Source organism: Protopterus annectens, chromosome 1.part2, assembly GCF_019279795.1.
Source record: "Protopterus annectens isolate FY-2018-M chromosome 1.part2, PAN1.0, whole genome shotgun sequence".
Taxonomy (NCBI): domain Eukaryota; kingdom Metazoa; phylum Chordata; order Ceratodontiformes; family Protopteridae; genus Protopterus; species Protopterus annectens.
Window position 1 is genome coordinate 663,331,503 of NC_056727.1, and position 25,156 is coordinate 663,356,658.

The following is a 25,156-nucleotide window of genomic DNA, read 5'->3' on the forward strand; positions in this document are numbered from 1 at the left end:
GCATTTAATAGAACAGTGTACATTTTAGTTTTATTTAAAGACAGCCACTCTTTTCTTTTCCTTAGAGCTATTTTTTCTGAAAGCATACAGGCTGTTTTTTCCCATCTGGGAGGAGAAAAGAGGGAGGAAAAATACAGACACCAATCAGTGTAGGTGGGAGCATAGGCTGTCACAGGCACTTTAACATGGGTAACTTTAATTTTAGGTTATGTAATGCCTGTGGGTGCAGCTGTCAATTTGGGGCATTTGTTCCTATTTGGAGGGTTAACCTTCATTTGTCAGTCATGAACATAGTTGCATATGTTTGTTCTAAGATAACAGGGGATGGGGTGTTCTAAAAACACATTTTTGGGTTTCCATTAAAACAAAAAGTCATGAAAAGTTTGACATGGGTTGAAATGGAGATAAGAAGAAACAACTGTATAAAAGATCAGCCTGCCAAACAGCTTGAACACGTAAGTTGGAAATAGACATGGAGTTTAAAAACAGGTTAGAAATTAGAAAGAAAGAGATATGGTTAAGAAGTAATATGAATTATTTAGAGGGCTAAAGTATTGCAGCATAAGGGGAAATCTCTCAGAACAAGAAGAGATGCAACTGCAGAGTGCTAAACAGAATATAAGAGAGTAATAAGATAATATGCATAAGTTTAAAAATGATTTAGGCAACAAAAAGTAGAAACAGATGTCAATAAATTTAGGGAGCCTATAACAATAAAAATAACCAGAGATCTTCTAGAAGTATTACAGATATTTTGGAATTTTTGTGAAAATGTGTATAAAGAAAAGCGTGGAGATATCATGAAAGAGCATAAAAGGAACTATTTATGAAAGCTTTAATTATGCCAAAGTTAGAGGAAGATGTAGATGAGGCTCAACAACTAACAGTTAAGAAAAGAGAACAGATAAAAAAATGGTGAACTATAATCAATCCACAGGGAAGTCGCTAGGAACAGATGAGAGTCATATGCAAGTTTAGACATTAGGAGGGAAGTGATAAATAATTTTCTTTTAATAGTATTTTGCATTACCAAAAAAAAAAAAAAAAAAAAAAAAAAAAAAAAAAGGTAAACACCCATTTGACCCAGCTTCATATAAGCCCATTTCAATTTCAAACAATGATTATAAAGTGTTTTAAGTCTATAATGGCTAAAAACTGCACCAAGCAAGTCTTTCTCTTAGGATTCCCCTATCCCTTTCTCTTTGCTTATACTCTATCAATACCTGGTAGGGAAGGCAGTCTCTTGCCTGCAGTCTAAATGTATTTTTGACCTCATCACATTCTATTTAATTTTTTTTCTGTAGTTATTTTTCAATAATTAATACAATACTTTGGTTTCTTTGCCAGTTTTCTCCAGTATATTCCACCCCCTTTCTTGACTATTTTCTGTTCCCCTACTTGCAGTCATCCATATCAGCAAAATCACCTTCCTCCATTCTTGTGTTGGCTTAGTGCTACATTATAAATATAATATTCTGTATGGTTGTTATTATTTGCCTTAAGGATCTGCATCCAAAAATGCACTCTGTCCTTATTTCTTGAATTTTTCCCCCACTTCATCATCATCCCTTTCCACGTTGACTTATAACTTTCTAATTGTGTTTTGTATATCAGCCTTAATCGCATAGCTCTAAAACATCCTTTCAAATCAGGCAATCCTATACCATCTTGTTATTGGAAGGATCAACTTATCGCACTTAACTTCTCTGTAAGAACTGTGATCAATACCATGCAATCTTGGATGAAGAAAGCATTAAACTGGAAGACATCAATAGGACCAAGGTAAAGTTTAAGAGAGGCAACTGCAATACCAAGCATGCAATATAGTTAGCAAAGTGCACCAAGTGTCCAGGATTTTATATCGGCAAAACTGACAGGTGCCTTAAGAATAGAATATATGATCATCTGTATAATATTAAAAGAAAGGATAGAAATAGTGCACTTTATAGACATTTGGAGAACAGTACAGAATGCAGCACATTTACATTTGGCATACTAGAACAGATCACACCCAATCCGAGGGGTGGAAGGTGGTGGTGCTGCAGTAGCATTGTTGCTTCACAGTTAGACGTTGCCCGTTCAATTTTCATTTAGAGCGTCTTCTGTGTGGCAGCATGCGTGAATGGGTGTTCCTTCGTTGAAGGTTGTGCGTTAGGCCCGGCAAGCCAGCACGTAAAAATCTACTGCCAATCATTAGCAGACTGGAGTTCCACTGTGGCGACCCCTAACCGGGAAAAGCCGAAAGACACAACCACTGGGGGAAAAAGAAGTCAAGTGGCAATTGTTATTAAATGCCACAAATGCCCCAGGATTAAATGATAGTATCCCCATAAAACCAGTTTTGGAAGCAAGGTTGTAGAAATTAGCTTACAGGTCTAGGCATCAAAACTGTTTGTCTACATAAATCACAAGAAGTTACTTTATATTACTTAAAGCTTTTAAGTCATTCACAATTTTTTATTTACTGATACAATGGAATTTTTAGCCAATATTCAATTTTAACACAATTTTACATTTGAATTCAATGTTTATTTTTTTGTTTATTATTTATGTTGTAACAAAGGTTATTTGAACAATTATTTTAAATGTCATGGCCAGTAGACAGGATTCTGTCTTTTTTTAAAGTTGTACTGTTTTAATTGCTTTTAGCATCTCATTGGTGCCTATGGGATATTTAAATGAATGGAATGAGTAATAATTTATTCTGATGAAGTTCACATTTTGGCATGGATGAAATGTTTAATAAAGAGTGTTGTTATCAATATTCTCACCCGAGACACTTATTTCAAAGCAGAGGGACCTTCTGCAGTATTCAGCGTTGCTCGGTTTTATTTTTTTAGTGTAATCCTACACCACCTTGTTCTATTGGAAGGATCAACTTATCCCACTTAACTCTTGCCCACTTCTCCTCCCAAATACATTCCTTCAACTCTTTATGAATTATTGTCAACAATTACTCCTCTGGTTCATAAAAATATGCCTGACTTCTATAAAAAACTAAAACAGACTAAAATCATTTTCACTACTTGCATATTATCAATATCCATAAACTATAGCTTCCAGTTTCTCAGTTTTTGTGTTATCTTTTTAGTCACTTCACCCACATCCTTACCTGCCATAACTTAAGCCTTTTAAATCCTTATATCTAAATACCTGATTTTATTGTGTTCACATAAATATGGGTATTGATGAACCAATTCATGTGCAGGTACATAATTTATGACTATAGCCTATATTTTGTCTTTATTAATTTTATATCCCCAAAATACTTGAAACTGTCTCAAAATATTTCAGAATACAGAGTTGTCTTTTCTGAATGTATCAGGTACAAAATAATATCATCAGCAAATTAAGCCAACTTTTCTTGATTACCAAACCAATTATATTCTTGAATTTCTGAGGTCCTTATTTTCTTTGCCAATGCCTCTAAATATAAAGCAAATAACAAAGGGGAAAGAAGACACCTCTGCCTGGTTCCTCTCTTCAAACACAACTTACCAGAGAAGAACCCTCCCACTTTAATTATTGCTCCTAATCCTTCATATATCCTCTTAATTAACATTATTATTGTATCAAGGAATGCAAATGCTTCCAGTTCCCTGCTTATAAAATCTCCACTAACTCTGTCAGATAGTTTCTCTGCATCAAGATCCAAAGACAATAGTGATATTTTCTTACATTCTGCTTTCTTCTGGATCATCATTGTTCTATTAATGTTGTTAAATGTTTGCCTTCCCTCCAAAAATGTAATGATCCATATCTATCAATTTTTGCAACAGCTTTGTCATTCTTGTAGCTAGTATAGACATAAACACTTTATAATCATAATTGAAAATTGAAATATGTCTATATGAAGCTGGATCTGATGGGTCTTTACCATGTTTAGGTATTACAGCCAACACTGCTTTCTTCTAAGATGTTGGTTCTACTCCTCCTTTTAAAATACTGTTAAACAAAACCTTCCAGATCTTTATCACTTTCTTCCCTTCTAACATCCAAACTTCCACAGGAATACCATCTGTTCCTGGAGACTTTCCTGCAGATTGATTATACATCACTGTTTTTATCTCATCTCCTCCTATCTTAACTGGTAATTGGAGAGCCTCACCTCTAACCTTAGCATAATTAAGTCTTCCATAAATATTTCCATTGGTGCTCTTTTCTGATTTCCATATTTCTTTGCTTTATACAGATTTTCATAAACTATCCAAAATATCTCTAATATCTCTATAGGATCTTTATTTTTTCTGCAATAGACTCCATAGATTTATCAATGTCCCTTCTATTTTCTGTTGCCTAAGTCATTGTTCTAAACGTTTCTGTGCTCTGGAGTTATATAAAAAATACTTGTCTAAATCTTTCTAAATGAATGTGTATTATATAGACACTATGTTATTTTGTCTTTAATACTCTGCAGGTTCTCATCTTCATGTTCTGTGACAGTCCCCTTATTCTGCAGTTCTTTAACCTTTGTCAGCTCCCCTAAATAAATTGTATGACTTCTTGACTATACCTCCTTCTCTTTTATTTCTACCTTATTTTTAAACTCCATTTTCATTTTACCCCACTCACTAGATGTTACTTCTGAGGAAATTTATATCTTCCCTAATGACTCTTTTATAATTTCTACTACCATTTCCTTAAATTCCTCTCATTTTAACAGGTTGGTAGGAAAGCACCAGTATCTCATTTTTACGTTATTAACCTGCATTTTTATCTTAGTTTTTAATGGTGCATAATCTGAAATAATAATTGGACGTGTGTCACAGCTTTCAATTAAATACACATGTTCCTGTGAAATATAATTTCTCTCTAGTTTAGCACATCTTTTATACATTGGGGTACAATAAGCAAATTATCTCTGAATTTCTACCACTGAATTTCATGTCTTCCATACAAAACATCTTCATATATTTTTCAGAAATCTACCCAGTTTTGTTTTATTGTTTCCTTCTAGGTCTCCCAGAGTCATCATTACTGTTGCAAATTGAGTTCTAGCTTCTACCTATAAGTACTATTCCCTGCCAAAAGCTGATTATTTCTCCTAAAATATTCTTAAACTACATAATGGCAGTTTCTGGTGGAATATAAATAAATGCCACCACAATGTTCCTCCCATATCAATAGCCCCTTATTACCAAAAATCTACCATTATCTTTTTTTTTCTTCTATCACTATTGGAGCTCCTCTAGTAATTAGTATAATTACTCCCCTTTCACTTTGTCCCTGATACTCTGCTGAATATCTATCCTGGAACTCTTTATCAAATTTACATGCTAATTTCTTTCCAGTGTGTCTCAGAGCATTGCTACTTGCACTCTGCATTTCTTAATATAATTCAACACTCTTTCTTTTTTGTCTACACCTTTAAGGCCAATTACACTCCAAAATAATTTGGATAGTGTAGCCATTATGATATTATACATGACACTTTTCTTCTAAATGTGTATTCCCAACCTTTGTGTTAAAAGCACACACCGCATATTGTGCTTGGCAGGGTAACCTTTATGCAGTTGTTTCTTGTCATCTCCATTTTAAACTATGTCACATGTTTCAGGACTTTTTGTTTTAATTAAATCCCTCAGTCAAAAAACACAATACATTTTCAGAACACCTCCGTAACCTATTAACATTGAACACACAACACTATATACATTTTCAAAAAAATTATGTTGAACATTCCAAATAAGAACAATTGCCCCAAATCAACAGATGCCCTAGAAAAATTACTTAACCTAAAAATTATGGTTACTCTTGCTAAAGCTCTTGCTATGGCCTTGGCTCCCACTTACACTGATCAGTGTCTGTTCTTTTCTTATCCATATTCCTCTCCCAGATGTGAAAAACAGCTTGTATGCTTTCATTAAAAAAGTGTACTATCTATAAATAAAACTAAATTATACACTGTTCTATTAAATACATTAAAGTATTAAGGGTGATAGGGAAGCTGCTGTCTCTTATTCACTTTCAATAATTTCTAACTTTATTTTTCGTTGAACAGCATGCCCTTGTACATGCATTTCCCTTAACAAATAATGCTCAGAACTCTCAAGATTAATTGCTTGCACTAAAAAAAAAGATTATTTGCTTGCAGCTGCAGAGAGCTCATCTCCATAGAAATGTTGTCAGCAATGAAAAAGAGGAAAAAAAGCTAGCAACTCTGCAGATGCATGAAGGAATCAGTCAGTTTCACAGAACACAATGTACAGCTCGTTTCAGTTGTAAACATCTTGACTCCTACTGAACATTTGCTAATGGAGAAAAACAAGCTAATATCATTGCATATGCAATAAACTTAACATTTCTCATAGCTTTCAACATACTTACTTATTTTTTCAAGCCTATTTGCTTATAAAAAAGTTACGTACTTACCATAACATTCCATCTGTGTTGCTGATTTTCCTTCCTCCTCAACTGATGGGTTCAGATCTGAGGTGTTGGATCCAAGTTGGCCACTTGTAAAAGGTCATGGAAATCCAATCTCTCTAGCTCCTCCTGTACACATAATGCATCCTCCCCATTACCTCAGATCTTGTTTGCAAGCACTAAAGAAAAACATACTCTTACAATGTATACAAATATGTGCAAAATTTGGATGAAGAGAAAAATATACAGAGCCTCAGAGAGGAAGGGACAATGCCACATCTGGAGCTGGTAAAGCCATAAGGATGCAACCCAACTGTTATATCCTCTTGAACTTCTAGAAGAAACTTAAAAAATGTTGGGATTAGCGGCAGAGGAGTTGAGGATGAATGAAAATCAAAATCACAGATGTAACGTTATGGTAAGTACATACCTTTTTATCTTATGTTGTCAATTTTCATTCCATCCTTGACTAATGGGACAGAGTCCCCAGCTACTTAGAACCCTGGGTGGATTCAAAGAAAGATATTTCTGAGCACCATTTAGCCAAAAGATGCTCAACCTCTGAACACCAAATCCAGTTTATAAGGAGGAATTGATGTTGATTTGTGACAGCATCTTGGGCAAAAATGCTGCTTTAGTTTGTAAGGATACTCTATCCTTATGGAAAATAAGATATGAAGGTTTTGCCAACAATGCCTGAATTTCTGAAATTTGTCTGGCGGAGATGATGGCAACTAACAATAAGGTCTTCCAAGACAAAAATGTTAGGTCACAATCATGGGGAGATTCAAAGGGTGGTAGAATCAAGGATTGCAGTACCAGACTGAGATCTCACAATGGTGTGGGATCTTTAAAGGGAGGTTTAAGAAGAATTGTGCCATGCAAAAAGGCTTTGCATAGCTTATGTGGGAATTCAAAATCACTGTTAACTAGACTCTTACTGTTGAAGAAATAGCTCCCTGGTTGAAAAGCTGTGTCAACAACTCTAGCATATGATTAACTGGTACTGAGAAGAGACCATATGCTTTTGAATAGTCCAATGTACAAATCTTTTCCACTTACCAGAGTAAAGTTTCCTAGTGGACAGCTTAAGGAAAGATAGCAAGATGTGATGCACAGCGGAAGAGAGCATTGATTGTCTAGCTGTTATTGGAATTGGAGAAACCAAGCTGACAGCCTGAGGCTCAGAAGGTCTGGATGTGTCATGCCTATCAGATGAGACAGGAGGTCCATAACTGGGTCCAGAATCCAAGATTGGTGGACTAAGTGAGGCCACAGGAAGGGAAACCAAATCTGTTGAGACCAATAGGGGGCAATGAGGATAACTTTTATCTTCAACCTGGCAGCTCTCTGAAGGAATTTGAGGATTAGAAGAATTGAGGGAAATGCATAAAGTAATCCGGGGGGCCAGTTGTGGAGTATAGCATCCCTCAGTGACTCTCTCTATGGGGAGATCAGAGCAAAACAGCTGCTGCACTTCTTGTTTATGGGGGGATGCAAAGAGGTTGCAGCATGGCTGGCCCCATTTGTGAAAATTTGGTTTTGCCACTTTCTGATTGAGGGACTATTTGTGAGGTAATAGTATGCACCTGCTCAGCTTGTCTGCTAGCATGTTGGACTCCCCTGAATATGCATTGCTAAGAGAAAGTGGATGGAAGATATTGCCCATTGCTACACCCTTAGCGCCCCTCACCATAGAGGGTATGATCTGGTTCCTCCTTGTTTGTTGATGTACCAAACCACTGACAAATTGTCCATTTGAACTGCAATCAATCCTGATGGGAGAGCATCCTGATAGGTTTGCAATGCTAAAAGCTCTGCTCTGAACTCCGGAATGTTGATATGCAAAATGGCCTCATCAGGGGACCACATGCCTTAGACTGTCTTTCCCAAGTAATGCTCCCCTACCCTAGCTGGGAAGTGTCCATGGTCACTATGGCCTTGGGTTGTGAGAGGACAAATGGACAACCCTGTAGTACCTGATCCAAGTGGATCCACCACATCAGACTTTTCTTGCAAGAGTCTGTAATTCATATTGGGGCTGACAAGAGTAATTGAAGAATCAACCACTGAGATGAGAGCATCCACTGGAGAATTCTCATGTGAAACCTGGCTGGCAGAACAAGGGTTATTGCTGTTGCCATTGATCCCAGAGCTTGTAGCATGAGGCGAGCACAGATTGTAGTACTGCAAAGTATCTTGACGAATTGTGACCTTAAAGATTGAACTCTACTATTGTTCACTTTGCATCTAGTAGAGGTCCTATGAATTCTAGAATTTGAGTTGGTTCTAGATTTGACTTCTCAAAATTTATGGTTATTTGTTATTCCTACCCTTATGCAAGTGTGAATGACTTATTCTTTTGCCATAATAACTTGATGCCTGGTCAGAGCAATAATGAGCCAGTTGTCTAAGTATGGAAACACACTGCTACCACTGCCATTCATTTGGTGAACACTCTGAGGGTTGTGGTGAGACCAAAGGGCATTGCTCTGAACTCATATTGACTGTCTCCTAACTGGAAGCATAAGAATCTTCTGGATCACCTATTTATTTTTATATGATAGTACGCATCCTGGAGATCTATTGAGCACATCCAGTCATCCTTTTCCAAAAATGGAAGAATGGACTGAACCATGACCATCTGGAACTCTGTCTTTCAAAGAAATCTGTTCAGGCTGCTGAGATCCAGAATTGGTCTCTAGTCCTCTGTTTTCTTTGGCACAAAAAAAATCATGAGTAAATTCCGGATCCTTTCTGGTTTGTGGGGACCTCTTGGATGACTCCTTTGTTTAGCAGCTTGTATTTGAATGGCTGCTTGATCTCTCTGACTGGGTGGCACATTGGGGATTTATTTTTTAATTGGAGGAGGAAGGGAAAATGCAAGTATGTATCTCTGAATACAATCCTCTGTACCCAAGTATCTTTTATCTCTAGCCAGGCTTTCTTGTACAGGGACAAACAACCCCCAATTACCTCCAGATGGGAACAATCAGGCCTTCTGTTCAAGAGTAGCGAAAAGGTTTTCCAAAGAATGGTTGCCTGGACCCTTGATGACGTGGGTCTCCTCTGCCGTGAAGGTAATGTCTACTATTTGAGTTTCCCCCTCTGCCTCTGCAGGAAGACTATCCACCTGTGTCTTAGAAAGATCCTTGTGATTTCTTGAACCACATTTTTCCACCTCCCTGATGATTCCTCAAGAAGGATCTTTGGGGTGGAAAAATGCACACCCATGGCAGAACGAGTCTTTCCATCCTTCTCACACCTGAACAAAGTATCTTTCCCTTTGGGGCCAAAAAGAGAGTGGCCGACAAAAAGAGCATTGATGAACGTAGACTAAAAAGGCTCTGCAAAGTCACACATGTGCATCCAGGTGTGTCTCCTGATGGCTACACTTGAACTCACTGCCCTTCAGGGTCCTTCTGCCATAGTGGAAATAAGCCTGATGGACTGGTTTGATATCGATTGAAGGGTCACCAGCTGTAAGGTGACTGAGTCCTTCACCTCATCAGGCACAGTTCTTTCAAGGGTATCCAAGAGTTCCTTTATCAGATCCCTTTGCAATCTAGCGAAATGCGCCAGGTAGATCAGGGACCTCAAGGCAAAGGTCCATGAAGTGTAGACATGTTTCCCAAACCTGTCAATGACCCATGAATCTTTGTTGGGGGGGATAAACAGAGGAACTTTTGTCAGGTAGTTCCCTCCTGCTAGCTGCTTCTATGACAATGGCATCAACAGGGGGACCCTTGGACTAGAACTGTCTGTCTTCCAGAGAGATCATAATTTTATCTTTGGTATGGGCTCAATGGAGTCAGGTTCCTTCTACATCCACCACAAGACCAAATCTAGGAGCTCGTTGGCAGGTGGAATCACTCAAGATGTAGACGGGTCGGTACCAAATGCCTCAAAGAGCACAGATTTTTCTGACAAAGAATTGCTGAGCTTCCAGCCACCTCTCTGTTTTAGGATTTCATGGATGTCTCCGAATGAGACATGATGGTGGGGATCCTTCATCCTCCTCAAAATCTCTGTCTTCAGTAACAGATTCAGGGGAATCCAGATGTTTTCTGTTACATATCCTCTTCTGAGGGGCCTCCTCAGTGGGATAATCTGGGGAGGTATCAGAAAAAGTAGAAATACCAAATTAGGTGTCCTGAGGCTTTGGTACAGGCTGCCCCTGTGAGAGAGTAGGTTGAGATTCCTGACACAGAGCAGGGGATAAAGAACCCAAGGGAATAGAACCTGGCTGTGCCATGGAAGCTGACTGGGCTCTCTCTAAGGTCCTAAAGGCTGACCTTCTGGAGAGGGATAGGAACCCAGGTCTGAAAGGAGGGCTTTCTGATCCCTGGTCCTATCCTGCTCCAAGGAAAGTTGCCCAAGGCAGAAGTTGGAGCCAAACTAACCCTTGTCAAATTTCCAAGGTGCTGAGACAGCTCTGAAGCCCTCAGAGTCAACTAAAACACCTTGGATCTGACAGGGTAGAAACGGCTTCAAAACTTCTCCACATCCAATAGTGTGGAAGAGCTCAAAGCAAACTTCTAATCTAAGGATACGACGATCTTCAGACTCAAAGACAGCAGGCCTGGATGACTCAGATCCAAGGGGTCAAACCCATGAAGGGAGTCAGAAGAGGAAGAGTTAAAGGTGGACTCTTAGATACAAGGACTTCCTGACTCGAAGGGGTAGGAGCTGAAACAACTGGGAGGCTCTGCACTGAAAGCATCTCTCTCACTATCCTCTTCACATCTTCTACCATGAGGCTCCTCAAAGAGCAAGAGGACTGCCTGGAGGGACAGTCTCATCTGTAAAGAAAGGGAGAAGCTATCCTTGATGGGAAAGTGTCCACAGATGGGGAGTACCTTGTCCTAAGTAGAGTATCCAAAAAGGTAGGAGGATCAGAGGTCTTTGTAGCTGAAGAATCTTGTGTTTTTGGAGACCTCAGATCCGAAGAAGCCATCTGATTTAAAGAGGAAGTTTTTTTTCTTTTGTCTAATCAAAGAAGGTCAGATCTGACACATTAATTTTCTTCTTTTTAGACGGATCCAAAGTCACTGTCAAATCAAAGGAAGACCTTCTTTGAAACTTTCTCCAAGGTCTTTGATGAAACTGAAGAGGAGCTCGGAGATGATTTAGGTAACTTTTTGGAAGTTTGTCCAGAAATTGCTTCACCAAAGGAAGATGGTAAAAGTCCCATTGAGATTAATTTATTTCTGCCCTCTAACAATGCAAGGGGATTAAAGACATGGCAGATCACACAACTCTCTTGCAGATGAAAGGGGTTAGTACAACAGACAGTGTGTGCATCAGAAAAAGGAATCTTTTGTTGGCATTTCCCACACTTCGTAAACCCTGCTCGTGTTTTCTCTTTCTCAGTCATAATACACAACAAAAACTGTACAGGATGGACTGTAAATAAATCTACAGAAAGGCTTAACCACAATAACAAGAAAATAAGTTATGTATTTACCATAACGTTCCATGTTTGTTGTCCACAATCTCGCCTTCATTCTTGCTGGTTGGGTTCGGAATCGAGTATCGGTTCCGACTTGGCCTATTACTAAAGCTCGAGAGCTTCCACTGGCTGGAGGCTATACCCTATCCAATAATGCCTAGGGAACATTACCCAGATCTTGTTTGCAGATTACTAACATATTAGAAAAACATATATTAAAGGCAATGGTAATAATTCTTAGCCTATGTCTCATCAGACAAGAAGGGAAGCAGAGAACATTTTATCACCAATAAAACCTTCCTCTCGATCCTCCAGGAGCGAAGGATGGGGAAGGCGGGTGGGATGCAAGAATGAAGGTGAGATTATGGACAACAAACATGGAATGTTATGAGTACATAACTTTTTAATGTTATGTTGTCCATCTCGCCTTCATTTTTGCTGGTTGGGCCAGCATCCCTAGCACCTTCTTTCTCGGGTGGCTCAAGGGAATAAGCTCTTCAGAACAGTGGAACCAAAGGAAGCCCTGTTCCAGGAGGTCACATCTACTTTGTAATTAGTGATGAAGGTACAAGGATTGACCCATGTGGCTGCAGCACAGATTGAGTCCATAGGTAGTTTGGTCTGAAAGTCAATCAAATTTGTTGAGTGGCCTCTAATCTTTCCTGGCAGTTGTTTATGCTGGGAATTATATGCATAGGTAATAGTGTCAGTAAGTCATTTTGACAAGGTAACTTTTGAAACTGGTGCACCTTTTCTGTTATCTGAAAAGGAGACGAATAGCTGGTCAAATTTTCTAAACTCCTTCCTCATCACCTCAAAGGCACCACAACCTGGGTCCAAGGGAGCCTCTGGCTCCAAAGAGCCATGAGATTTCCCCCATACCAAAGAGGTGGGCTCCGAGGCTGATGTAGGTGCCGAGCTCACCTGCGCCAATGCCCCGAGAGGTAGGTTCGGATCCAACAAGGGTCCAATCTGACTTTCTTCCCTGGACTCGACAGGGGAGCATCAGCTGCCAGACCCCTCGACAGAAGATGGCACTGAAGAGGTCAGAGCAGAAGTTGGGGCCGAAAACCCAAGGGTGAGTCTTGGACCCGATGGTTCCACCACAAAGGCATCCAAACACTCCGGCTCCAAAACCACTTGAGTTGGAGGAGGAACACTAGACAAGGCAGTGACAGATGTTGATTCCACTTACTTATGGGCTGGACTTGAAAGGATCTTGGCTAGAGATGGAGTCTGAAGCAACCTCTTAACCACCTGCTCCACATTATCATCCGACAGGCTCCTGGAGGATCGAGAGGACGGGGTTGAGGATTTTAGACTACGAGCCACCGTCTGAAAAGAGGTGACTGAGGAACTGGGGAGACCAGCTCCAAGGTTGGGGACCAGCTCTGTCTATGGCTCCTAGTCAGTTCCGACAAAACTGGTGGAACCGAATGAGTGGTGTTTTCGGGCCTGAAAGCCTTTGGGTCCGAAGTTGTGTCCTTAGATGACTTCTTTGCCAGCTCAGAAGCAGGAGCCGAAGAAGAAGCTCTTTTTGTTGATTTTTCAGACCTTGGGGATTGAGAAGATTTAGATGAGGTCTGGTTTCCTTCCAACGCCTCAGCAAAATGACCCTTGAGCAATCCCTTAACTATAAGTTTATTCTTGCATTCCTGCAGGACCCTGGAACTAAAGCCATGGCAAATGGAGGAGGAATCCTGAAGGTGTACCACATCTAAGCAATAGACACAACCAGTGTGCCCATCAGTTATAGACATTTTCTGTGTACAGGAGTCACACTTCTTGAAGCCTGACTTTTTCACTTCTTTCCCTTCCTTGGACATAGTGGAAACACAACCAGAACAACAACACTGTCCAGGAAAAAAACTATATTAAAGATAATAAGAAAAGCTACCAAAAACTATCCGACTATTAATCACACCACACAAAGCACAGGTAAATACTATTACTTTTTTTTTTTTTTTACAGACACGCAGAGAAGGGTTAGAGGAGCGGTCTCTAACTAAAATGACAATCTCCTCTAGCCAGAGGAGACGTCTCTAACTAAACCGACAAAACCTGTTGAAGGGAAGGGAAGTAGAAATGGGGGAACCCTCTACTTTAAACTGGCTAAAACCAGAAAATGAAGATGAGCTCTCTAACTTAAATGGGTTCAGAAAGAATAAACTAAAGTTTTTGAGACAGGATAGGGGTTGTAGCCCTAGCGGAAAGCGACGGCCAAGCACAACAGAACACAACTGAAAAATCAGACTAAAGTCTAAATACACTTTAAATAGGAAGACAACAATAATTATGTCAAAAACTATTAGAATAATAGAATATTATGACCAAAAGAAATTCACTTAGCCTGAGCCCAGTGAGAAGCACCCGATCTAGTTTAGTGGCAAACAAGATATGGTTAATGTTCCCTAGGCATTATGGGATAAGATATAGCCTTGAGCCAGCGGAAGCTCCCGAGCTTTAGTAATAGGCTGAGTCGGAACCGATTCTTGGTTCTAAACCCAACCAGCAAGAATGAAGGCGAAATGGGACAACATAACATTGAAAGGTACAAAACCTTAATGTCATGTATATATAAGTTTTTTTGAACTAGTAAGGAAAGGAAAAAGGGACTACCTGCAAAGGTAGTAAAGCTACGTAAAAACGTAGAAGGTAAGGGAGAAAGAAAACTGCAAAGAGGATATACTAACAATAGTATCTAGAGCACAATAGTACAAAGATAGAAAATTTAAGGTAGCTGAAGAAATTTAAGATAAAAAAAACACAAAAATCACACTTATCTATGTTATTAAGCTTGAGATTGAAATAACCATGTCTTTCACCTAACAGTGGCAAACAAGATCTGAGGTAATGGTGAGGATGCATTATGTGTAAGGGAGAAGCTCAAGAGTTTGGATTGCCACAAGCTTTTACAAGCAGCCAAGTCAGATCCGACACCTCAGATCCAAACCCATCAGTGAAGGATGGAATGAAAATTGACAATATCAGATTACTTGCTTATAGATAAAACCAAGAACAATAATCCAGACATTCAGCTTTGCAAAAATAAGAGAAAACATCTCAACTCTCTATATAACATAACTAGTGCACATTTACACCGCAGTCCCCACCCCACCAGCACAAAAAAAAGCTTGCTTTTATCCAGCCTTTCTTCTTTCATTGCAAAGAAAATCCTATACTTCTTACAACCAAAAAAGTAATTATTTACTTTAATATCTTTATCAATACCCTGAAAAGACTTCCAATCCCTACATTTAAAATACCCCTCACTACATACTATAAAAACACTACTTTACTATATAACATGAAGTTTACATCACAAAATGTTTTACACAAATATTATGAACAAAAAATAGTTGATGTACATGACAAAATAAAATATTTAGGAGTATGGATTAAAAAGGATTTGGTTATAGCTGATAAGGATAATACAAAAACTGAAAAAACAGAAGTTCTTGTATATGGACATGGATAGGAAGATACAAGCAATAAAAATGTTTTTAGTCCCTTTAGTTTTATACACAAGTCAGGACTATTTTTATCAACTAGAAGAGAAGTTGTGGATAATAAATAAAAAGTGGAAGAATTTTATTTGGGGAGGGGAAGAGGGCAAGAGTCAAGTGGGATAAGTTGATCCTTCCAACAGAACAAGGAGGTTTAGGATTACTTGATTTGAAGGGATATTTCAGAAATACACAGTTAAGGCTCTTATACACAACACAAGCAGGAAGCTAAAATTCAAAGTGGAAAGGGATGATGAGGAAGCATGGGGGTAAGTCAAGAAACAAGGAAAGAATGTGATTTTGGAAACAGACCCTTAAGGAGTACCAACAGTCATACAAAATATTATATGCATAAAATAGCAGAAAGTATACTAAGAACTAAGCCAACATGGTCATGGAGAAAGGAGATTCTGCTAATAGGTATCACTGCAATTAGGCATACAGAAAATAGACAAGAGGGAACTGGAATTTACTGGAGGAAGCTGGCAAAGCAACAAAGGTACTGGGAACAAATAATTAGAGAAGGAAAGTTAATCGAACGGGAAAAGAACAAGAAGACATTTGGACTATAGGCTAGTTATTGTCTTCCCTATCAGGGATTGAAATCAGAATATAGACAAAGTGAAAGGGATAGGGGAGTCCCAAATGAAAGACCTGCACTGATTGAGTTTTTAACTGAATTTAGAACAGAAGTTGCTGTTAAAAAAGGGATAATTAGTAGTAGGGTATATAAAATCTTGCACAGTAAATATAGGAATTAATCAGAAGAGGTTAGAAAAGACTGGGAAGAGCGATTAGATATGCAATTCACAAAGAAACAATGGGAGGATATATGTATGGCTCCTAAATATGCAACAAACTCTAGAAGATTTGGGAGTTTTTTCTTGGAAGTGTTTGCATAGATACTTTTATACCCCAAGCGGACTCCAAAGAATTTTCCCTAAGACAGATGGCAAATGTTGGAGATGTGATAGAGAAGAAAGAGGCAATTGGGAACATATGTTTTGGGATTGTAATGAGTTGGCAGACTTAAAAAATTCCCTACAGAGTACTCTATCAGGAATAGTGGGTGAGCAAATGAGTGTAACTAAGGAAATTATTTTTTTTTTGAGCTAGACTAGAGGATCTGATTTCCCAGGACACATTAAGGCCATGTTATGTTTAATTCAAGCAGCTGTCAAAACAGCAATTGCTAGAAAACTGAAGTCGAAATCTAAACCTAAACCAGCTATACATGAAGTAATGAATATAGTAACAGAGGTAGAAGAACAGGAAGTGGGATGGTTTGAAGGAGGAATGAGGTTTAAGAGAAGGCAGGAAATTAATAATTAATGTAATGTTGCTTAGTTTGTACATCACATATATTGCTATATAGTCTATAATGTTTGTAAATGTGAGCTTGTTAATATAGTTTGATTACTTTTATATAAATTTAAGTTTGCCTATGTCACAAGTGATAACTCTACAAATGTGTTTAAAAATATGAGCAAATTTATCAAAATATAACTTAAGCTTTACTTTTCAATCCTTCTTACAGTCATATTATCTTGTTGACTTTCCAAATAATCTTCCAAAGTATGAGTACGGTGGAGAGTCTGTGGTCTGCACTTCTGATGATATACAATGAAATGTTACAAATAAATAATGAGATGCTTCTTATGCTCATGTGCCAAATGTGTGACTCTGAATAAGTCATTTAACCAAACACTGCCTCCAAGTTACCTCTGAAAAGGGACACATGAGTCTTGTTGGCTTACCTAGTTAATAACATAAAATAAAACAAAATAAACGTTCCTTCCAGTCAGCCTATCAGGATATTTTGAAGTCAAATTAAGACTTTGTCATTCATCCACTGCTGCTACTGAAAATGTCTCATGGGGCATCTGTTTGGACAGCACTCTGGACAGTTTTCTGACTATCTTTTGGTTGGTGGCATCTGACCACAATCTCTAAATTCAACACACCCTTTGTGCAACATATTTATTCTAAGGAAAAAAAATAACTCTGATTTCTTCTCACAAACATTCAATCATCAGTGGGAAAAATAAACCATCTTGGTTACTCAAACTCACATCCATTCCTTTGGGATGTTTCTTCTGTTTCAAAGTAGACTGGTGTCCTGCTCTTTGATCACAATTGTGTTTTCATCTAGTTAAGTTTTCAGTGTTTTACTGAAAAAAAACATGTTTTCGGCCAGAAGTAATAAGAGGTGGATACCCTAGTCTTTATTTTCTGACATATCAACAGCTGAAGTGGTAACAGATGCACACCTTATCAGGCAGTATTTCTATATTCCAAGAAAGTTAAGTATGTAGTAATCATCATTAATGACTTGAACTTTCTCTGTGATGTTTTTAACAGATTGAACTATCCCCCCTGACTTGACCATCAGACTGTAGATAATTCAGACTAGAGACTATATGTTGAAATTCCCATCTGTGTGAAAAATCTTATGAATTCCATACTTACATACTATGGACCCCTATCTGAAATGACAATGCTAGGTACTTATTTTCTCAGAAACATAGCAGTATGGGCATCAATACATTAACACTTTTAATCACTGCAAACTTCACAGCCTCACAAAACTTTGAGTAATAATCTACACTTATCAAGTAGTCATGCAAGTGAAACAAGTCTGTTCCAGATTTACTTCATGGTCTTCTTGGTACTGAATAAGGAATAATTTATTGTCTTGGGTTAGAATTACAATACACATAGCACCACTCACCAATCTCCTGACACCTGACCAGAGAAACATAATATGAGCTTTTCTACATATCAGAATTAATGTGTGAATTATATATTTTTGCAACTTGTATATCTGCTTTAAAGAACATACTTGCATAGATCTGATATTTTAAAACAAAATATGTTTTCTCCTATTAGCAGACTTCTGTTGTGTCCAAACTTGAATTGCCATATCTTGAAGGATTCTCATTTCCAGGTAAGTCTAAGTACAATACTACACTTTTTTACATTTCTGTCACAAGCAACTGTGGAATTATCCAGTTAATTTCCACTTTGCCTCTCAGCAATGCTGCTGTTAATCTAGAAGAAAACAAATTGCTTAGCAGATCTGTTACAAGCATTCCTTTGCCAGTTTTATACCTTACACTTAACTCATGGTTTAGCTATCTTAGCAACATTCTTTGTACCTTTGCTGATTGTATGAGGACTTCTTAAATATACTATACAATGGAGCTTGGCCTATTTCTACGAATCTCCCACAAATATATCCTTATAACTTTTTACATCCATTTGATATGGCTAACATCTCCTTCTCTGTCTGAGCATAACTGCTATTGGAGTCAATAAAGGCTGTAGCATTATACAATGGGCCTACCATCTTGCAGAACAAATGCATCAATGCTATTCTGACTAGCATCAGCTTGTAATATGAGTGACTTATTCACATCAAAACACTTCAGTGTGGGCACTTCAGTTATGAACCATCTAAGTGCTTCAAAGCTTTTTTTTTTTTTTTTGTTCTATACTTCAGAATCATTCCAAATCATGTTCCAATATTTTTTTAAGATAAATTCACATCTGGCACATTAGGAACAATGTTTGAGAGACTCATACTGCACCATTCAATGATCATCTCAAAGAATTGCTTTGCTTGTCATGAAATAGAGGCATTTGTACTGCTTTAAATTTATCAATATCTGTTTTGAAAACTCCAGTCATTAAAAATGGCATACATCTAAGCTCTGTAACTCGAGTATTACACTTACTTGCATTTTGCTTGAGGGTGTTTAGACCCCATTTCACTTATCATGGACTGCATGACACAGAAATTGCAGAGCAATATAGGAGGGACAGGGAAATACTTGAGGAGCTATGAAACCTCTTCCAACCCACCTCAGGCTTCAGGGGAAATCATGGAGATTACAGTGCTATTTGTAGCATTAAGTATACTAGCTACTGGTACTCTCTAGAGACCCACAGGGGATATATTAGGGGTGTAAAAGGCATCAGACTCTAGAATATTACATCAGTTTTTAAATGCATTGTTACAACACACAAGAGATTACATATGTTCCCCATGCACCCCACAGGAGAGGGCAAAAATCAAGCAGGAATTTTATGCAAAAGCACATTTCAAGTGTTGGGGGCCATAGACTGCATACACATAGAAATAAAAGCCTCACCCATTGAACAGAGAAGGAGGTATATAAGTAGAAAAAGATACCACTTTATAAACTGTTAGATTGTCTGTAATGCCTAAGGTATCATCTACAATGTCTGTGCAGGTAATGCAGACAGTTTTCATGACTCAGACATATGGCACACCTGCAAGATGTACACAAGATTTGCTAGGATGACTTTCCACAAAGGCATCTAGTGGGAGATGCAGGTTATGCACCGGAGTTCTGGCTCATGACACCCATGGGAAACTCACAAATCCCCACTGAGCAAAGATACAAAGAGGCCCACGCTCAAACTATAGTATAGAACATGTGTTTGGATTACTCAAATCAAGGTTCCAATGTCTACACACATCAGGAGGTGTCCTGCAGTATGACTCGGGCACCTCTTCACAAATACTCACAGTTTGTGCCATGTTACACAATACAATTTTCAGTAAATAGCTTCAATATGGACAGTAAGGTACAGGACTAGAGTTTCAAGGACCACAGGCAGAGCCAGCAGCAGCAGATACAGAAGAGGACTCTGAGAGAGAACCACCAGCTGCAGATGGTACTGCCAGACAGAGGAGTGCACATTTTTCCCTGGCTCTGGCTAAGAGACAAAGAATAGCACACTCACTCACTCATTGCCTTGGTCAAAGCCTAAGATCATACGCACATACAGATATGAAAACTGCTGTTTGTCAAAATCCACAACGTTTAATTAACCATGAAATGGCTGTGTTCTGGTAGCATCAGACAGGGACATCCTCCAAGGACCCAGTTTGTAACTGCAGTAATGAGTAAGTGCTGAACCTGCAAGGAAAATAAAAATGTTACATAACCAAATACTCTTATATGGAAATATGTATAAGCTCTTAAGCACAGCATTTGTCTGAGTGTACAGTTATGTTAGTACCAGCTTATATGAATAATGTTTGCAATATACAGCTATGTAGTCTACCCAGTTCTATACATCAAGCATTTCATTTGACCACTATCTATATACCATGGAACAGTCAATTATACCACCATTTGCACAAGTACAGCAATAAGCACGACTAAGCATCTACTGCTTCGACTGCTCTCCTTACACTACTTACTGAAATACAGTGGGGTTCAACAATTAAATAAACAATTATTCACAAATGAGTAGGAAGAACAATTTAAAAACTTTTCTTAGGCAATGCATATTGATAAATGCAAGTTTGTGAGTAAGCAAGCAGTAGCTATCCACTGTGTGCATCAGACATATATGCAACCCTAAGTCGCAAATAAATGTGCAAAGGGCAGGGCACAGTCATCATCATTTGCACAAGGTGGTATGGGCGGGGGGGGGGTGAGGGTGGTAGAATGGCAAGGCTGACACAAAAGAAGTGAGTGTGGAAGTAAGAAACAGATGGATTTATTAAAGTATACAGTGGCCAGGGTCAGTAGCAAGAGAAATATATCACTCAACAGTACTGTTTAGATAGCTTGCAGGGTGTGAGGTGGTATGGACAAGTGTTTTTTTTTTTTTTTAGTGTGTGTGTGTGTGACTGCATGAATGCAATCAAACCCTGTGCTAATACTACATCCTAGCATCTAAGACAGGTATGAGCCGTGCATGGTAGAGTAGTCAGTTCAGTGTCGTTACCCCCAACCATGAAAACTACATCTGTCAGGGAGTTGCACTGCTACTTCTATGGCCCTGGCTAGAAATCAGGGTGCTACCTGAATGTGAGTGATGTCTCCTGGATGAGCTCTCCTCATGATTACGTCCAGGACCACAACTTCATGACCTACCATGTATGGGTGTGGACACTACAATCACTAACAGAGCAGTGGAAGTAGTGCCACTATAGAAGCAGGATCTGGCCTGGCCAAATCTGCTAATACCACAAGATGTAGTGGCTCTCTGGACAGATGGATGCCCGCCCACCCCTTGGCAGATGTTCCATCACAGACTCCACCTGATCCAATGTGTCATTCTTGTCCAAAGAATCATCCACATGGTTCAGGGAGTCACACATGGCAAAATGCTTGACATTTAGTACTCACACTATCTGTTCCGAAGGCCTAGTGGAACATGCTTGTGCCTCCATTATGGCCCTACACATACATCTGGTGGCACCTAATGACACACCAGCATCAGGAGGAAGGTGGACAGCAGGCCTCCTCTGAGCACCTTCACCAATCCTCCTGTGTGGCACCTCACTCTCACAATGGTTATGGGGAGACTCTACCAACTCTGCAACCAGAGTAAACATACTACCATGATCAACTGTGTCATCCTCAACTTGTCCTATATCAAAGGGCTCCATGTCATGAGGATGCATAAGCAAATATAGGCAGGAGATGTACAGCCACAACCTCAGTGTCAGACTGAGACTCTGCACTACCAGACTGTGCCTCCTCATTGCCACCATTCTCATCAGAGGCTACTGATACTCTAACATCAGGTGGCAGGAGTTCTAAAGTACCAGTGACAGGATCATCTACGATAATAAGCAATAACACACCAAACAGGGAAACAGGGAATGAAAATGATCAAAATTTTGTTATACAAAAGATATGTTAAACTATAATAGATGCTAAAGCAATACAAATATTACTCTCATTTATACCTAAATCTGCTTTATATACACTAATAATAAAAATGTGTGCTTAACATGTGCATGTGGTCTTACAGACTTCAATCCAGATGTCCCTGTGTATAAGAAAGGGAAAATTAAGAAGGCTGACAAGTATCACAATTCAACTGAAATGAGAAAGAGAACAATCCCCTTTACATGTGCAGATTAAGAATCATCTCATACAAAAAGTTACTGACCAGTTGAATCAGTTGAATTTTCCCAGGAATATCCTCCTGCATCTATATATATATATATATATATATATATATCTACCGTGAAACTTACCTTATTTTTATTTTGCATACCTGGAAGTCCTGCTTGAGACACTCTAGGTCTGTCATCCATGTCAGCATCAACGTCAAGGATTCAGTGTGAACCCTTTGCTGAGCTATTTGGATCTCTGACAGTAGACAAGAAAGCCTCTGTTTCAGTCAGTGGTGGTCCGGTAGCAGGACCACCCCCCATACCCACCTGTTCCAGGGCAACTGCAGCCACTCTATGGTGATCAGACATGAGCATATCACTTGCCCTGTGTCATATCTAGGAGTAAATTCCCCCATGTCCTCCAGCAGCAATGATGTTTTCAACCACCTGCCGCATATCCTGTCTTCGGCAGATTTGCTCTTCTAACTCTCCCTAAGAGAAAAGTTCCATGGTGATGGAAGGCCTGGATAATGACCTCATTTTCTGCATCAGTGAATGGTGGCATGAGGGTACAGATATTTTGGGCACCATATCCCTGTATGAGATAAAACAGAAAACAGAGACAACATTTAATTTATAATACGAAGAGAGTATGGCTGTGGACTTAATTATGTATGAATGTATACATCCATCATGCACACAGCTAGTGAAAAGGTAATGCTCCCTATGACTAGACACAAGTATAGACGACATCTCAAACCAAAAAATTAATAAAATAACAAATATAACTGTTCTGTAATGTGGACAACAGTTGTGTAACTGTAATACATTCAAGCATTAACAATACTATTTCACAATGTACAAGCAGAAACGTAGAAGACTTTTATAGTGCTATTTCCACTAGTGTGGAGGGCACCCAGGTAGATAGCACAGCCTTAACACACTGTTTGGGCTATGAGTGTAAAAATACCTGACCTTGCTACAGAGTTACAGTACAGTCTTCTGCAATAACTGTTTGAATTCCCAGAAAATAAAACCTACACAATTATATCAGGTAGCATTCTTTACCAAATTTTGTAATGCAGACAAATAACTGATATACAAGGGCTGCCAACAGTAAAGGATAACAAAAATGCAGACAGATAAAAAAAGAAATTATGTACTCACCATAACATTCCATCTGTGCTGTCCATATTCAATCTTCCTCAACCTATGGGTTCGGATCTAATCAGATCTAACTCGGCTGTTATAATAGCTTGTGGTAACCAAAAAACTCTCGAGCCTCTCCCTTACCCATAATGCACCATTCCTAAGCACCCCAGATCTTGCTAACTGCTATTCGCATTAGACGTGGTGACCAGTTGCTCTTGAGCATATAAGTGTATTTAACTGAATTTGAAAACTTCCTTTCTGTTTTAAATATTTTTTATGCATTTGCTCTGTTTGTCTTTAAAGCTTAGCCTATATCCCTTACCTGGCAACTGCTTTCTTGCTATTTCCCTCTTCTTTTCATACAAAAGTACCTCTGAATACTATCATTAGTATTCCTTTCCTTTACACTTACTGTATTCCCTTATTACCATTGTTGGTATCTGCCCTGTTTACTTCCTTTCTTCTTTGTTAAAAAAAGGCTTTCTGTCCTTAGTTTTTTGCTTAACTTTTTCTCTCTTCATTATGGCAGAAAAAGAAAAAGGGCCTGCTAGCTTCAAAAAGTGTGGAAAGTGTCAGGGAAAAAAATGCCTTATTCTGATTTACAGACTGTGTGTGTCTATTGTTTGGGACCCCATCATTTCCAAGAAGATTGCTCTATATGGCATGAGTTCAACCACAGAGATCTGGTTGAATGTAAAAATAAATTGATTCTTAAAGGTCTTCTTCCATCAGTATTCAGTGAGACATTATCAGGAGCTTCCTCCTCAGATAAACAAAAAGAAAGAGGCAGGTCAATATCATCTAGCCCTTCTTCTTCTTCATCAAAAACCTCTGAAAAATTAAAGAAGAGGTTTCTGTCAGCTCCAACTTCTCCGTCAGATCCGTTGGTTAAAAGACCCAAGCTTTCAGATCCTACAGCATCCTCGGATCTGAAAATAAGGACAAAGAACATACAGACCCATCCACTTCATTAGATCCAACTTTGGACAAGACTAAATCTTCACTGGATCAGAAACCAATTGATTTGACTGCAAGACTACCTGCTTTACCAAGGACCCAATACTCACTATCACTTGACCTGGTTCCATTAAGAGTGCCTTCTCCCTTTCTGGGAAGACCAAAGTCACCTTCACTGATGTCTACCTGTTCTTCATGGAATTTGACAGAAGAGGACCTGGTGAGACTGATGAGAAAGGTTCTTTGGGCACAGAATATGCCAGGGGTTTCCTTGGCTCCTACCCTTTTGGGTCAGGAGTTCTGTACATTGACTACTCCTCCTTTACATCCTCCTCTGACTTCTTTCGAAACTTCAGAATTCTTAGATCTGAGCCACCCAGCTCTGTCTGCTTTAGATCCAAAGATAAGCTTGAGGAGCTTTCTGTAGAGTGTGAGTTAAGCCTCATGGATGAACTGGATATAGCTTGTAGGGTAGACAACTGAGAGACTACTGAAGGTTAAGCCTCAGCACTTTTGGTTCCAGAAAGAGATTTTGATAGCTCTTGTTACATCTCAGAATACTTTAAGAATGATACAAATACAGTTCTTTTTCTCTTTCAGTGTTTTTTTTATTATCTACAGTACACACGTGCGGGAGCCTCATGGAAAGCACCAGAGAGACTCCCAGAATAAAGGAATAAACAAGCTTATATACTGGTAATATTGCTGACAATACAAAAATAGAGAAATGAACCAATTAGACCATTATACAGGGCAATTAACCAATTAAAGGTTTACCCATAAACATGAGGCAATTCACATCATCATTTCCCTGGGCAAAGAAAGAAAAAT